General features: G+C 45.0%; 1 protein-coding gene across 1 annotated transcript in view; it reads right to left on the bottom strand.

Annotated features, from left to right (window-relative positions):
- Positions 1-12,794, bottom strand: part of ibtk (inhibitor of Bruton agammaglobulinemia tyrosine kinase) — a 158,148-nt gene extending 145,354 nt beyond the window's left edge. Inside the window, exon 1 of the mRNA XM_070885570.1 lies at positions 12,613-12,794. The gene's annotated coding sequence lies outside the window, so the exon portion shown is untranslated. The remainder of the gene's footprint in view (positions 1-12,612) is intronic.
- Positions 12,795-15,185: the final 2,391 nt, after the last annotated feature.

Below are 15,185 nucleotides of genomic sequence, written 5' to 3'. Positions count from 1 at the left end.
GAAGCCCATACCATGTGTTGATCACTATCTGTATGAAGAACAGCTTCCTAACCTCATCCTAAATTCACCTTTTATTAGTTTGAACAACTTGCAGTTACATAGCACCTTTAACGTAGTAAAACATCCCAATATGCCTCGCAGAAGCATTATCAGATCAAATTTGACACTGAGCTACACAGAGATATTAGGACAGGTGACCAAAAGGTTTCAAGGAGGAGAGGTAGAGATGCAGAGAGGTTTCGGGAGGGATTTCCAGAGCTTAGTACCTAGGCAGCTGAATGCACAGCCGCCAATGGTGGAGCGATGGAAAACAGTGATGTGCAAGAGGCCAGAACTGGAGGAGTGCAGAGGCCTCGAAGGCTTTTAGGGCTGATGGGGGGTGTTAGAGAGATAGGGAGGGGGAGGCCATGGAGCAATTTGAACACAATGATGAGAATTTTAAAATTGAGGCATTGCCAGATAACTTATACTCTATTTTTTTGACTAAATAGTTCAGAATTCTATTTGTCAATGTAGGTCATCAAGTATAGGGGTGATGGGTGAACAGGATTTGGTGCAAGCTAGGATACGGGCAGCAGAGTTTTGGACCCATGTACCCTTATCCTACTGCCACAAATCTACTGTTCTAGATTTACCTTTTCTATACCATTATCACATAAGCACACACTTAATCCCTTTCAGTCACTTTGTTTCAAGACTGAAAAGTCTAAGTTTCCTCATAAAGCACACTGCTAATATTCGGATCAGTCTTGTGGTTCTTCTTGGAACCGCCTCCAGAGCTTGAATGTTTGCCTGGTAGCTCAGTGACCAGAACTGGGAGCAGTACACCAGGTGTAGTTTCCATGACTCTGAACAACTTATACTCTATTATTTTGGCGAAATAGTTCAGCATTCTATTTGCCAGGTGATTGCTCGGCCACAGTGATTAGGTCAAACTTAATAAACCCCTAAATCATCTTCACTCTCAGCTATTTCAACGCCATTCAAAAATTATTGTCACTCATTCTTTTTTGCTATGTGCAGTACTTTATAATTACCATATTAGATTTAATCTGCCACTGTTCCACATTTCATTCTCATATTTGCAGTTAAGGGGCTCTCCTCAGATTCAACTGCCTCTTATTCTAGTATCATTTATGAATTTGAATAGCTTGCATTGAGCTTCTGAACACAAACCACTCATGTAAATCAGGAACAATAGAGATCCCAATACTGATCCTCAAGTAACCCCCCTCAGCAGTTATCACCCCCACTCCAGCATATAAGTATTTGTTGCTTCCTGCATTTGAATCAATTTTTTATCTATTCCTTAGTTTTACCTCGAGTCCCCACTGCTTTTAGCTGAAGTAGTATCCTTTCGTGTGACACTTAAAATGCTTTTTGTAAGTCGTCCAATCATACTTGAGACTTCACTTCCTCAAAAAAGTTAAGGAGTTTAGTTAATCACTTCTGAATCCGTTTAATAGATTATCATACAGATAGCCCCAAGTTTACTCCTGATGATTAATTCCATTATTCTACCCAATATTGAACTAAGACTAATGGGTTTGTAGTTGCCTGGATCTGTTTTGTCATTCATCCAATCCACTGGGACCTCCCCAGTAACTACTTTGAAATATACTGACTGGAGCTCAGTATTAAGGCTACAAGACCAGAAAGCATCAGAATAAGTCAATACCATATATTTAAAAAACACACTGGACCAAAAACAAAACAATAATTATATTTTATGTACCTTATGCATTTAGGCTTTAGAGACAATCTCTATATCACTAACAATATGATTTAACAAGAACCTAAAACAATTGTATCCGCATCACAGATGATTTTTAAATTATAATCCGCAACTTAACTAATTATGTTTATACTGTAATTTGAATCCAAAGAAAGAATAATTATGAAAATGGGCTCTTAATTAGAACAGTGAAACCAGTGTCAAGGACCCTGGTTCTTCATTAGAATACTTTGTTATTTGTCTTTTTTCTTCCATCTAATTTTCTCCCCTCCTCCCCCAGTCATAAATTTATGCTGGGGTGTAGTTCAACAGCCACTGGCTACCCTCTGGTAGTTCGTCCAAGTGCCACTTTCCATGAGTGAGCACAGTGAACACTGGTAGGCCACTTAACTAGATACCTCATCAAACTAATCCAATTGTTGTCCTGATCAGACACCCATACTTGCACACTTTCCAGTAGAAATCACTGGACAGCGGTCCAGACTGGGTTTCTGACTTATTTCCCCCCCCTTCCTAGTTGAGCATTCCAAACCAACTGCAATGCCACTACCAACCACAACATTGAATCTGGGATCTTCTGATCTTTACGGTTCAGTGTCACACTGGGTAGTAAATTTACCCGGTGAGTCACCAGTTGGCAGGGTATTTCTTTTATGATGCATAATTATATTTTAGTTTAAATGTCAGATTTACCCAGTAACCTCATTTGTTCATAATGATGAACTTATCATGTAACACTGCACCACTTTTTGCAACAAAATTGAAAACTGTACGAAAGGACTCAAGAAAACATGAGCAAACAATTATATATAATTTCATGCAAGATACCCAAGTGAGAAACAGTGCTCTTTCCTGGTGTAACAAAGAGCAATGCTCCAATATATGTAGAAATTCCAAAATTCAATGGGTATCTCAATCCAAATGAAAGTATTTTCTATACCCATGTCGATAGGCGGTTTATAAATAATGAACTTAGTTCTAAAATGGCACTCAGTGGTCATTCTGTCCCCTTTTGTTACCGTTAAAGCTGACGGAAAGAGTCATCAAGCAACAACTACTCACAAGTAACCTGCTTGCTGATACTCAATTCAGGTTCCACCAGAACCACATCACTCCCGTCCCCATTTGATCCAGAAATGGACAAAAGAGCTGAATGCCAGAGGAGAGGCGAGAGTAGCTGTTCTTGACACCAAGGCAGCATTCAACTGAGTATGACACGAAGAATCCCTAGCAAAACTAAGATTTGTCAAGAGGAAAACCCAGCAGTCATAGAATCACACCTGATGCAAATCTAAAATATATATACTTTTTATAACCACTCAAACTCTTTCTAATCCCTTATGTACTTTATTACAACAATCACCTACTTCCAGCTCCACAACACGCTTCTCTTCAGCCCATCTGCCACTAAACCCTCATACATGCCTGTACTATCACCTTCAGACTTACTTATTCCAATGTTCTTTTTGACAGCCACCCATCCTCCAAACCACAAGATGAACTCCAGTTTATCCAAAACTCGAGCATGTATCCTACCCATGCTCCACTGGCCCATCACCCTATCCTCACTGACCTATACTGGTTCACAGTCCTCCAAAATCTTAAAATTAGGATTCATGTTCTTGTCTTTAAATGCATCCATGGGCTCATTCTCTCCATCCTTACAGCCCCACTTGAACTCTTCATTTCTCTGAATCCGATCACCTGTGCATCCCTCTTCCTTATGCCCCACCAATGACAGTCGTGCTTTCAGTCACCTAAGTCCCACATGCTGAATTTCTGTCCCTGAACCACTCCACTGCTCTCTACTTCCGTCTCCTCCTTTAAGGTCCTCCTTAAAACCCATTTACATAGAAACATAGAAAATAGGTGCAAGAGTAGGCTATTCGGCCCTTCGAGCCTGCACCATCATCCAATAAGATCATTCAACCTCAGTACCTCTTTCCTGCTTTCTCTCCATACCCCTTGATCCCTTTAGCTGCAAGGGCCACATGTAACTCCTTTTTGAATATATCTAACGAACTGGTCTCAACAACTTTCTGCGGTAGAGAATTCCACAGGTCCTTTACACCTCCCATTCACTCCTTCTTTGGTTTATGTCTCTAAATCACCTTGGGATGCTTTTCGATGATAAATGGAACTATATAATTCCATCATCATCATCATAGGCAGTCCCTCGGAATCGATGAAGATGAGCTATAGTCCCTGCCAGAGATGGGACAGATAGTCGTTGAGGGTAAGGGAGGTTGGGACAAGTTTGTCGCACGTTCTTTCCACTGCCGGCACTTGTTTTCTGCATGCACTCGGTGATGAGACTCGAGGCGCTCAGCACCCTTCCGGATGCACTTCCTCCACTTAGGGCGGTCTTTGGCCAGGGGTACCCAGGTGTTGGTGAGGATGTTGCACCTTATCAGGGAGGCTTTGAGGGTGTCTGTGTAACGTTTCCTCTGTCCACCCTTGGCTCATTTGCCATGAAGGAGTTCCAAGTAGAGCACTTGCTTTGGGAGTGTCGTGTCTGGCATGCGGACAATGTGGCCTGCCCAGCCGAGCTGATCAAGTGTGGTCAGTGCTTCAATGCTGGTGATGTTGGCCTGGACGAGGACGCTAATGTTGGTGCGTCTGTCCTCCCAGGGGACTTATAGGATCTTGCGCAGGCATCGTTGGTGGGATTTCTCCAGCGACTTGAGGCGTCTTCTGTACATGGTCCATGTCTCTGAGCCATACAGGAGGGCGGGTATTACTACAGCCCTGTAAGCCACGAGCTTGGTGGTAAATTTGAGGGCCTGGTCTTCAAACACTTTTCCTCAGGCGGCCGAAGGCTGCGCTGGCGCATTAGAGGCGGTGTCGAGTCTCATCAATGTCTGCTTTTGTTGATAAAAGGCTCCCGAGGTATGGGAAATGGTCCACATTGTCCAGGGCCGCGCCGTGGATTTTGATGACTGGAGGGGGCGGTGCTGAGTGACGAAGACTGCTGGAGGACCTTTGTCTTACGGATGTTTAGCGTAAGGCCTGTGTTTTCGTACACCTCAGTAAATACGTCGACTACATCTGGAGTTCAGCCTCTGAACATGCGCAGACGCAGGCGTCGTCCGTGTACTGTAATGGTCCTGGCCTGGCCTGGAGACGGCGAAGGTTGAACATCTTCCCACTGGTTCTGTAGTTTAGTTCCACTCCAGTGGGGAGCTTGTTGACTGTGAGGTGGAGTATGGCGGCGAGGAAGATTGAGAAGAGGGTTGGGGCAATGACGCAGCCCTGTTTGGCCCCGGTGCAGAAATGGATTGTGTCTGTAATGGATCCGTTGGTAAGGATCAAGGCCTGCATGTCATCGTGGAGCAGGCGGAGGATGTTGATGAACTTTTGGGTGCACCCGAAACGGAGGACGACGCTCCACAGACTCTCGCGGTTGACAGTGTCAAAGGCCTTTGTAAGGTCGAAGGCCATGTATAAGGGCTGGTGCTGCTCCCTGCATTTTTCCTGCAGCTGTCGCGCTGCAAAGATCATGTCCGTTGTGACCCATAGGGGACGAAATCCACACTGTGACTCTGGGAGGAGCTCCTCGGCCACAAGGAGAAGACCGTTGAGGAGGACTCCAATGACAACTTTCCCAGTGGCCGATAGCAGGGAGATTCCTCTGTAGTTGCCGCAGTCGGACTTGTCCCCTTTTTTAAAGATGGTCACGATCACTGCATCTCTGAGATCTCCCGGCAGGCTCTCTTCCCTCCAGATGAGAGAGATGAGGTCATGTATCCGCGCCAACAGCGCCTCTCCACTATACTTTAGTGCCTCAGCAGGGATTCAATCCGCTTCCATAGCCTTGTTGTTCTTGAGCTGTCTTATGGCTTTTCCTACCTCGTGCAGCATTGGGGTTTCACTGAGATGGTGGCGGGTCACATGCGGCGGGATGGAGTCGAGAACACTCGAGTCAAAGGCAGAGTCTCGATTGAGGAGATCTTCGAAGTGCTCCTTCCAGTGGGCCCCGACTGCCTCGGTGTACTTGATGAGTATTTCCCCGTTCTTGGCCAGCAGTGGGGTGGGGCCTTAGGAGTTTGGACCACAGGTGGCCTTGACCGGGATGAAGAATCCTCGCACATCATGGCTGTTGGCCAGTTGTTGTACCTCCTGTGCTTTCTCCATCCATCACCTGTTCTTTAGGTTCCAGGTTTTTTGTTGGACCTCAGCCTTGAGCCGCCTGTAATGTTGCTTAGCTGCTCCCAAGTTGGGTTGTTGCTTAAGGCTCAGAAATGCTCTGCACTTGCGATCTATTAGTTCTTGGATCTCATGATCATTCTCATCAAACCAGTCCTGGTGTTTTCTGGTTGTCTCTTCACAGGCACTGGTTATGGAGGCCTGGAGAGCAGATCATGCGCTGTGGGCATTCTGCGTCTAAGGGTCATCAAGGCACGCCAGGTTAGCTGTGAGGCGCTGGCTGTATAGGGCTCTCTTAGCATGGTCTTGAAGTGCCCCGGCATTGACTTTTCCCTCTCCTTTGGAGCTATGTTGATGTCGATGATGAATCGGATTAGGCGGTGGTCCGTCCAGCAGTCGTCAGCTCCTGTCATGATGCGGGTGATGCACACATCCTTGCGATCCCTGGCTCGGACAATGACAGTCGAGCAGGTGCCAGTATTTGGAGCAAGGGTGTTGCCACGATGCCTTGTATCTGTACCTCTGACAGAACAAGGTGTTGGTGATGACAAGTTCATGTTCTAGGCATTTTGACAGGAGTAGGGTACCACTGGAGTTGGCTTTCCCTACCCCCTCTCTGCCAATCACGCCTCCCCAGAGGACTGTGCCTTTGCCAATGCTGGCGGCGGGCCCTCTTCGCTCCAGCGGGATCAGGCCTCTCCTCCTCGATGGCTGGACCTCTCCTTCCCCACTGGTGACCTGGCCTCTTCTAACTGGTGAGCATCATGGCTATATAATTCCACAATTCTGTTGGTTGTACATTTAAGTACTGTTCTATTCTCTTATGAAACAATTGTGTGGATTGCCAAATCCCCTCAAGTTTTATCTACAAAGCAAACTAAAGTCCGATGTAATCAATAAGGTCATACTTCCTCTCAACAAAAGATTAGATAGATGATGGATAAAGCCTTTGCACCACAACTTCATGAGATTAATGAAAGTTGCAATTTTTGGTTAAAAGAACAAATTCATATGCCAAAATATGGAATTCACAATATGCAAACATGAGTGGCTGCTTTAAATGTAAAAAAACTTAAAATTACAAGAAATTGTGCCTGGCGCTTCCACTTGATTGTGCTGGCTTTTTCGGCGCAATTCCCTTGACCTTGGTGTAATCGGTGCAAAAGATCAAGGAATTTTAAGCAGAAATTGCGATCAGCACAACTTAAGTTTCCATAATCATTTGCATTAGTTTTAAAAACATCACATGAGAAGCAGGCCCTGCGCACAAACCGGGCCACGCCCCGCCCCCACCCCGGGGTGAATTAATCACAATTGTGAGTTTCCGCTAATTGCGTTCAGTTGCAGGCCTTCGAGGAGGCTCCAAAAATTAAGCTGGATCTTCTGGGTGCAAGGACATCAATAGGTACATTTTGAAAGGTTTAGAATTGTTTTTTTTTTAATTTACTAAAAGGAACTAACTACTGTACCCCAATCTAACTAGAAAATCGTTTTGTACATTTTTTTTTAAAAAGTCATTTATAGTCATTTAATAATCAGGTTACTCACAGGAGGGGGATTGACACTGTGATTTCAAATACTTATTTTGTGATGCTCATTTTGAGTTCTATTAATCAAACTTTATCAAGCTACTATTCAAATATATAAAAGAATATATTTTTAAAGCATCATTTTTTCATTAAAAAATTACATTTTAAAACACTGCCTGACTGTACTGGTTCAGGGCAGATTTTGCATTTGGCAATATACAAATGAGTTTAAGCAGAAACACAGGGAAAAACACTTCAAAACGGGTGCAATTTGCACCGGAATCGTCAATTGCGACAGAAGCAGAAACTCTACACACAAATGTTTGAGAGACAGTATCTTGTTCAGAACAAGAAACACACCAAAAATGCCATACAAAAAACAGCAGTACATGTGCGACGTCCAAAATCCGGAGTTCTGGAATCCAGAATGATCCGAAATCCAGACACCGGGCCGATCCGTAGCGGGGTCATCCGGAAATCGGAAAATACACGGAGGCTGTTCCGGATTCCGTGTATTTCCGGATTTCGGAACGTCTTTGCCTGGGCTGAGGGAGGTAGGTAAGGTAAGGGAAGGGGTGTCGGTCGCTCCGCCGGAGGTTGGAGGAGGGTTTGGTCGGTTGGGCTGCTGGAGGTTGGGGGGTGGGGTCGGCCGGGCCGGCGGAGGTCGAAGGGGTCGGTCGGGCCGGGGGCGGGGGGGTGGGGATTGGTTGGGTTGCTGGAGGTCAGGTGTGTCGGTCGGGTCAAGGTCGGTCGGAGGGGGGTTTGGGTGTTGGGGTGCTGGAGGTCGGGCTACCGGAGGTCGGGGAGTCGATCGGGCCATCAGAGGTCGTGGGAGGTTGGCTGGGGAGGGAGGTGGGGGGAGGCCGGTGGGGTCGGGTGGGCTGAGGCGGGGGAGTCTGGATTTCAGACTCCTGAGGTTTCTGGATTTCGGACGTCACACTGTATACAAATTGCAGATAAACTAAAGTATTGCAAAACACAGACTCCCTTTTGGAACAACAGCATGCAGAGGTGGAGGAGACAGAACTGCTATTCTTAAGGATAAGAAACTCAACAAACACAAACTTGGGATATCAGGACAACCAAACTAATACCTAGCTGAAGGTATATGACCTATGGAGGAGAGACTGCAAAGTCTAACATTGTTTCTTCGAGAACAGAATGAAGATATTATTCAAGTATTTAAGAACATAAGAACACAAGAAATAGGAGCATGAGCAGGCCATTTGGCCTCTTGAGTCTGCTCCGCCATTCAATAAGATCATGGACTCAGTTCCACTTCCCTGCCCGCTCCGCATAACCCTTTATTCCCTTATCGTTCAAAAATCTGTCTATCTTCGCCTTAAATATATTCAATGACACAGCTTCCACAGCTCTCTGAGGCAGTGAATTCCATAGATTTACAACCCTCAGTAGAAATTCCTTCTCATCTCAGTTTTAAATGGGCGGCCCCTTATTCTGAAACTATGTCCCCTAGTTTTAGTTTCCCCTATGAGTGGAAATATCCTCTCTGCATCCACCTTGTCGAGCCCCCTCATTATCTTAGATGTTTCAATAAGATCAGCTCGGATTCTTCTGAACTCCAGTGAGTATAAGCCCAACCTACTCAACCTATCTTCATAAGTCAACCCCCTCATCTCCAGAATCAACCTAGTGAACCTTCTCTGAACAGCCTCCAATACAAGTATATCCTTCCTTAAATATGGAAACCAAAACTGTGCGCCGTACTCTAGATGTGGCCTCACCAATGCCCTGTACAGTTGTAGCAGGACTTCTCTGCTTTTATACTCTATCCCCCTTGCAATAAAGGCCAACATTCCATTTGCCTTCCTAATTACTTGCTGTACCTGCACACTAACTTTTTGTGTTTCATGCATAAAGACCCCCACGTCCCTCTGTACTGCAGTACTTTGCAATTTTTCTCCATTGAAATTATAATTTGCTTTTCTATTTTTTTCTGCCAAAGTGGATAACCTCACATTTTCCCACATTATACTCCATCTGCCAATTTTTTGCCCACTCACTTAGCCTGTCTATATCCCTTTGCAGATTTGTTGTGTCCTCCTCACAATTTGCTTTGCCACCCATCTTTGTATCATCAACAAACTTGGCTACATTACACTCGGTCCCTTTATCCAAGTCATTAATATAGATTGTAAATAGTTGGGGCTTTAGCACCAATCCCTGTGGCACTCCATTAGTCACTGTTTGCCAACCAGAAAATTGACCCATTTACCCCGACTCTCTTTTTCTGTTAGTTAGCCAATCCTCTATCCATGCTAATATATTAACCCCAACCCCATGAACTTTTATCTTGTGCAGTAACCTTTTATGTGGCACCTTATCGAATGTCTTCTGGAAATCGAAATACACCACCATCCACTGGTTCCCCCTTATCCACCCTGCTATTTACATCCTCAAAGAACTCCAGTAAATTTGTCAAACATGATTTCCCTTTCATAAAACCATGCTGACTCAGCTTGATTGAATTATGCTTTTCCAAATGTCCTGCTACCTTAATAATGGACTCCAGCATTTTCCCAACGACAGATGTTAGGCTAGATGTTGGTCGATAGTTTCCTGCATTCTGTCTGTCTCTTTTTTTAAATAGGGGCGTTACATTTGCTGGGACCACCCCAGAATCCAGGGAATTTTGGTAATTTACAACCAATGCATCCACTATCTCTACAGCCACTTCTTTTAAGACCCTAGGATGTAAGCCATCAGATCCAGGGGACTTGTCAGCCTTTAGTCTCGTTATTTTACCAAGTACTACTTCTTTAGTGATAGTGATCCTCCCTCCCTATAGACCCTTGATTATTCACTACTGGGATGTTTTTAGTGTCTTCTACCGTGAAGACTGATACAAAATATTTGTTCCAACATCTCTGCCATTTCCTCGTTCCCTATTATTAATTCCCTAGTCTCATCCTCTAGGGGACCAACATTTACTTTAGCCATTCTTTTCCTTTTTATGTACTTGTAGAAACTCTTACACTATCTGTTTTTAGATTTTGTGCTAGTTTACTTTCATAATCTATCTTCCCACTATTTACTATTTTTTCAGTCATTCTTTGCTGGTTTTATAAAGTTTCCCAATCCTCTGGCCTCCCACTAGTCTTGGCCACATTGTATACCCTTGTTTTCAATTTGATACCATCCCTTATTTCTTTAGTTAGCCATGGATGGTTATCCCTTCTCTGACAGTCTTTCCTTCTCATTGGGATATATTTTTGTTGCAAGTTATGAAATATCTGCCACTGCTCATCAACCATCCCATCCTTAAGCTATTTTCCCATCCACTTTAGCCAATTCTACCTTCATTTCTTTGTAGTCTCCTTTATTTAAGCTTAGAACACTGGTTTGGGATCCAACTTTCGCTCCCTCCAATTGAATTTGAAATTCAACCATGTTATGTTCACTCATTCCTCGAAGATCCTTTACGAGGAGATGATTTATTAATCTTGTCTCATTACACAGTACCAGATCTAAGATAGCCTGCTCCCTGGTTGGTTCCACAATGTACTGTTCAAGAAAACTATCCCGGATATACTCCATGATCTCTTCCTCAAGGCTACCCTGGCCAATTTGCTTTGTCCAATCAATATGAAGGTTAAAATAGCCCATGATTATTGCCATTCTTTTTTTACAAGCCTCCATTATTTCTTGATTTATACTCCATCCAACAGTGTAGCTACTGTTAGGGGGCCGATAGACTACACCCACAAGCAACTTTTTCCCCTTATTATTCCTTATCCCCAAACTGATTCAACATCTTGATCTTCTGAGCCAATATCATTTCTCACTAACGCACTGATCTCATCCTTTATTAACAGTGCTACCCCACCTTTCCCTTTCTATCTGTCCTTCCGAATTGTCAAATACCCTTGAATATTTAGTTCCCAGTCCTGGTCACCTTGTAACCACATGTCCGTAATGGCTATCAGATCATACCCATTTGTATCTATTTGTGCCGTCAACTTATCTATTGTGTTACGAATGCTGCGTGCATTCAGATAAAGAGCTTTTCAATTTTTTTTTAGCATTTCTTCCTGCTTTGACCCCACTTTCTGATTCACCTTTATTGTTTATACATTCTGTCCCTTCCTGGCACGCTCTGGTTTTCATTTCTCCCAATGCTATCCTGCTCTATTGCCTTCTCCTTATTCTTTGACTTTAAAGATTTTTACATAAATAGATAAATTGAACTATGATAATGTGTTCCAGGTTGCCTCAAACTCTGGAATCAAAGGACACAGGCTCAAGCTTAGAAAAGGGAAGGTGTGCAGACACTTTAGATTTAATTATTCTATGCAATGGTGAGTGTGGAATGAAGGAAAATAGTGTGGAAAATTTTATAGGCGAACTGGGTAGCTTTAAGAATGGTGATTGGGACCAAAAGATGGATTGTAGAATACTTTCTAGTCCTGTACTTTCCAATCGTCTTGGATTGATCTCTATGCAATTTCAGAAGTATGGTCCATTTGAGGCCATTTACACTACCTGGGATGATGGCGGGGAAGGAATCTTAATCTCTGATGACTATCCACTGATCCCTTACTGAAAGTGAATGTGATAGAAATATTCAGGTAAGAACAAAATTAGATTCAATTGTGATAGAACGTCATATTCGAATAGTCTGCCAACACGCGATGCCCAGGCTTGTGTATGAAGGTGGCCACTTAGCCAAGCTACTGTAGAAGTATTGTCAGGAAAGGTCTTCAGGAGAGAAGAAAAGCAAATGTTACCCAAAAGCATTTTGAGCTATAATTACAGAATTAAAAGGACTATTATGTTGTCAGATTCCAATTGTATGTATGTATGTATGTATGTATGTCACACAAACACACACGCTGTGCCATTCTGTCACATTTCCCTCTCTCCCTCCCTCCCTCGACGGCTCATTGACAGGTCACCTTTAGCTTCGCTCTTACAAACACACTGTCAGAAGTTTCTCTGAGCTGGGCCTCCTCCCGGGGCCCTGACGTGGCACAAAAACAATCAAGCGGATCCCTTCTCCTTGCAAAATAAAAACAGAATGGCGAGAGAGACTGTCCTCCCTCCGGCCTGGTCTCCGGGCTGTGAGCAATCCAGCCGCCTGTCAGTCAGTCAGTCGGTCGGTCGGTGAGGGCGGGTGGCCGGCTGTCCCCGGGAGGTGGAGGGGAGGCTCACTCGCTGCCTCCGCACTACCCCGGTCCTTACCTCTCGCTAGATGAAACGGGCGGTGCAGAGAGCGGCGGCGGGATGGGACGGGTATGAGGCGGTGGCGGGGACCATGGTAACACACACACTCGGTACCAGCAGCGGATTCCTTCTCCTGTCGCGACTCCTGGCACCAACTGAGCCAACCGACTGCAGCAACGTGCACCCCGCACCCTCGCAAACTCCCATTGGCGCCGCCTCTCAGTAGGGCCGGTGCTGATTGGACGCGGCCGGGGTTGGCACACTCGCGCTCGCTCGCCCTCTCTCTCTGGATCAGGGATGCCTACTGCTGGAGAGAGAGTGAGTGGGAGTGAGTGATCGATTGCTGCTGCTCTCCCAGGAGTTTTGTTTCTGTTCGTTTGCAATCTTTTATTGTTTTGATATTAGCAGTTACTGCAACTTTTCTTCTTCTAGATGTATTGCAAAACTAATGCAAAACAGATTATTTAAATTTTTTTTACAAAAACGACAAAGCACACTCACACACTTTTATTTTAATCATTCTTAATAAGAACATAACAAATAGAAGCAGGAGTAGGCCATACGGCCCCTCGAGCCTGCTCCACCATTTAATACGATCATGGCTGATCCTATCATGGACTCAGCTCCACTTCCCTGCCTGCTCCCCATAACCCCTTATTCCCTTATCGGTTAAGAAACTGTCTATCTCTGTCTTAAAATTATTCAATGTCCCAGTTTCCACAGCTCTCTGAGGCAGCGAATTCCACAGATTTACAACCCTCTGAGAGAAAAAATTCCTCCTCATCTCAATTTTAAATGAGCAGCCCCTTATTCTAAGATCATGCCCTCTAGTTCTAGTCTCCCCCCATCAATGGAAACATCCTCTCTGCATCCACCTTGTCAAGCCCCCTCATAATCTTATACGTTTCGATAAGATCATCTCTCATTCTTCTGAATTTCAATGAATGGAGGCCCAACCTCCTCAACCTTTCCTCATAAGTCAACCCCCTTGTTATGTATGTAACCCTAGGCAACCTGTATCATACCACCACCAGAGGGCCTACCTGTTGGAGTCCCAACGTTTCCCAGCATCCTTTGGGAGTACTGTATATAAGCAAGCCTCCCATGCTGTACCAACACTCTGGAGTTTAAATAAAGGAGCTAAGGTCACACTTACTCATTGTCTACAGTACTCAGTTGCATCACTTTATTATGAGCATAATAATTGGCAACGAGATAACGAACAACCACACGAAAATGGAAAGAACTGTTGGTATCCTGGAGAAATTCTCAGAAGGGGATGATTGGGAGGCCTTTGTGGAGCGACTTGACCAATACTTCGTGACCAACGAGCTGGAAAGGAACAAGAAAGCTGCAAAACCTCCTTACCATCTGTGGGGCAACAATCTATGGCCTCATGAAGAATCTTCTAACTCGATGAAACCAACAACCAAATCCTATGAAGAACTGTGTACACTGGTCCGGGAGCACCTAAATCCGAAGGAAAGCGTTTTGATGGTAAGGTATCGATTCTACACGTGTCAACGGTTTGAAGGCCAGGAAGTGGCGAGCTACGTCGCGAACTAAGGCGCCTTGCAGGACATTGCGAATTCGATGGATTCCTTGAGCAAATGCTCAAGGCCATGAGGTTAGACTTCGCAAACTATTGACTGTTGAAACACCGAATCTGAGCAAAGCCATAACGATAGCCCAGGCATTTATGTCCACCAGCGATAACACCAAACAAATTTGGCAGCATAAAGAGGTTTCGGCTAGTACTGTACACAAAGTAACGTCATTTTCAGGCAGGAATGCATATGGGAGAACGTACACGCCGGCAGTTGCACGACCTCAGATGTCCCAGAGCCCGCCATCAGTCGTTAATGCGAGGCAGTTAACACCTTGTTGGCGCTGTGGAGGTGATCATCAAGTCCATCAATGCTGCTTCAAACACTATGCATGCAAAGGCTGGGGATCAATGGGACGCCTCCAGCGAATGTGCAGACGAGCTTCAAACCCTGCAAATCACCACGTTGCAGAGGAAGATCGATCCATGGTGGATCAGGCTGAACTAGAGACTCGAACCAAGGAGGCAGAAGTGTACGGGGTACACAACTTCACCACAAAATGTCCACCGATCATGTTAAAAGTTGAACTGAACGGAATTCCAGTATCCATGGAACTGGAAACGGGTGCGAGTCAGTCTATCATGAGTAAAAAGGCCTTCAACAGGCTGTGGTGCAACAAGGTACACAGGCAAAGCTTAGCCCCATTCATACCGAACTAAGAACTTACACCAAAGAGCTGATCCTGTTATTGGCAGCGCAGAAGTAAAAGTCTCCTATGATGGAGCAATGCACGAACTCCCACTATGGATTGTACCAGGAGATGGCCCAACACTGTTCGGCAGAAGCTGGCTGGGAAAAATCCGCTGGAACTGGAACGACATCCGAGCGCTCTCGTCCGGCGATGACGCCTCATGTGCCCAGGTTCTGAGCAAGTTCCCATCATTGTTTGAGACAGGCATTGGAAGTTTCTCGGGGCGAAGGTACAAATCCACTTGGTTCCCAGTACACGGCCCATCCACCACAAGGCACGGGCGGTGTCACATA

This window comes from Pristiophorus japonicus, chromosome 7, assembly GCF_044704955.1.
Source record: "Pristiophorus japonicus isolate sPriJap1 chromosome 7, sPriJap1.hap1, whole genome shotgun sequence".
In the NCBI taxonomy this organism is placed as follows: Eukaryota; Metazoa; Chordata; class Chondrichthyes; family Pristiophoridae; genus Pristiophorus; species Pristiophorus japonicus.
The sequence above is the reverse complement of the archived record's forward strand: the minus strand, read 5'-3'. Positions and strand labels throughout refer to the sequence as shown.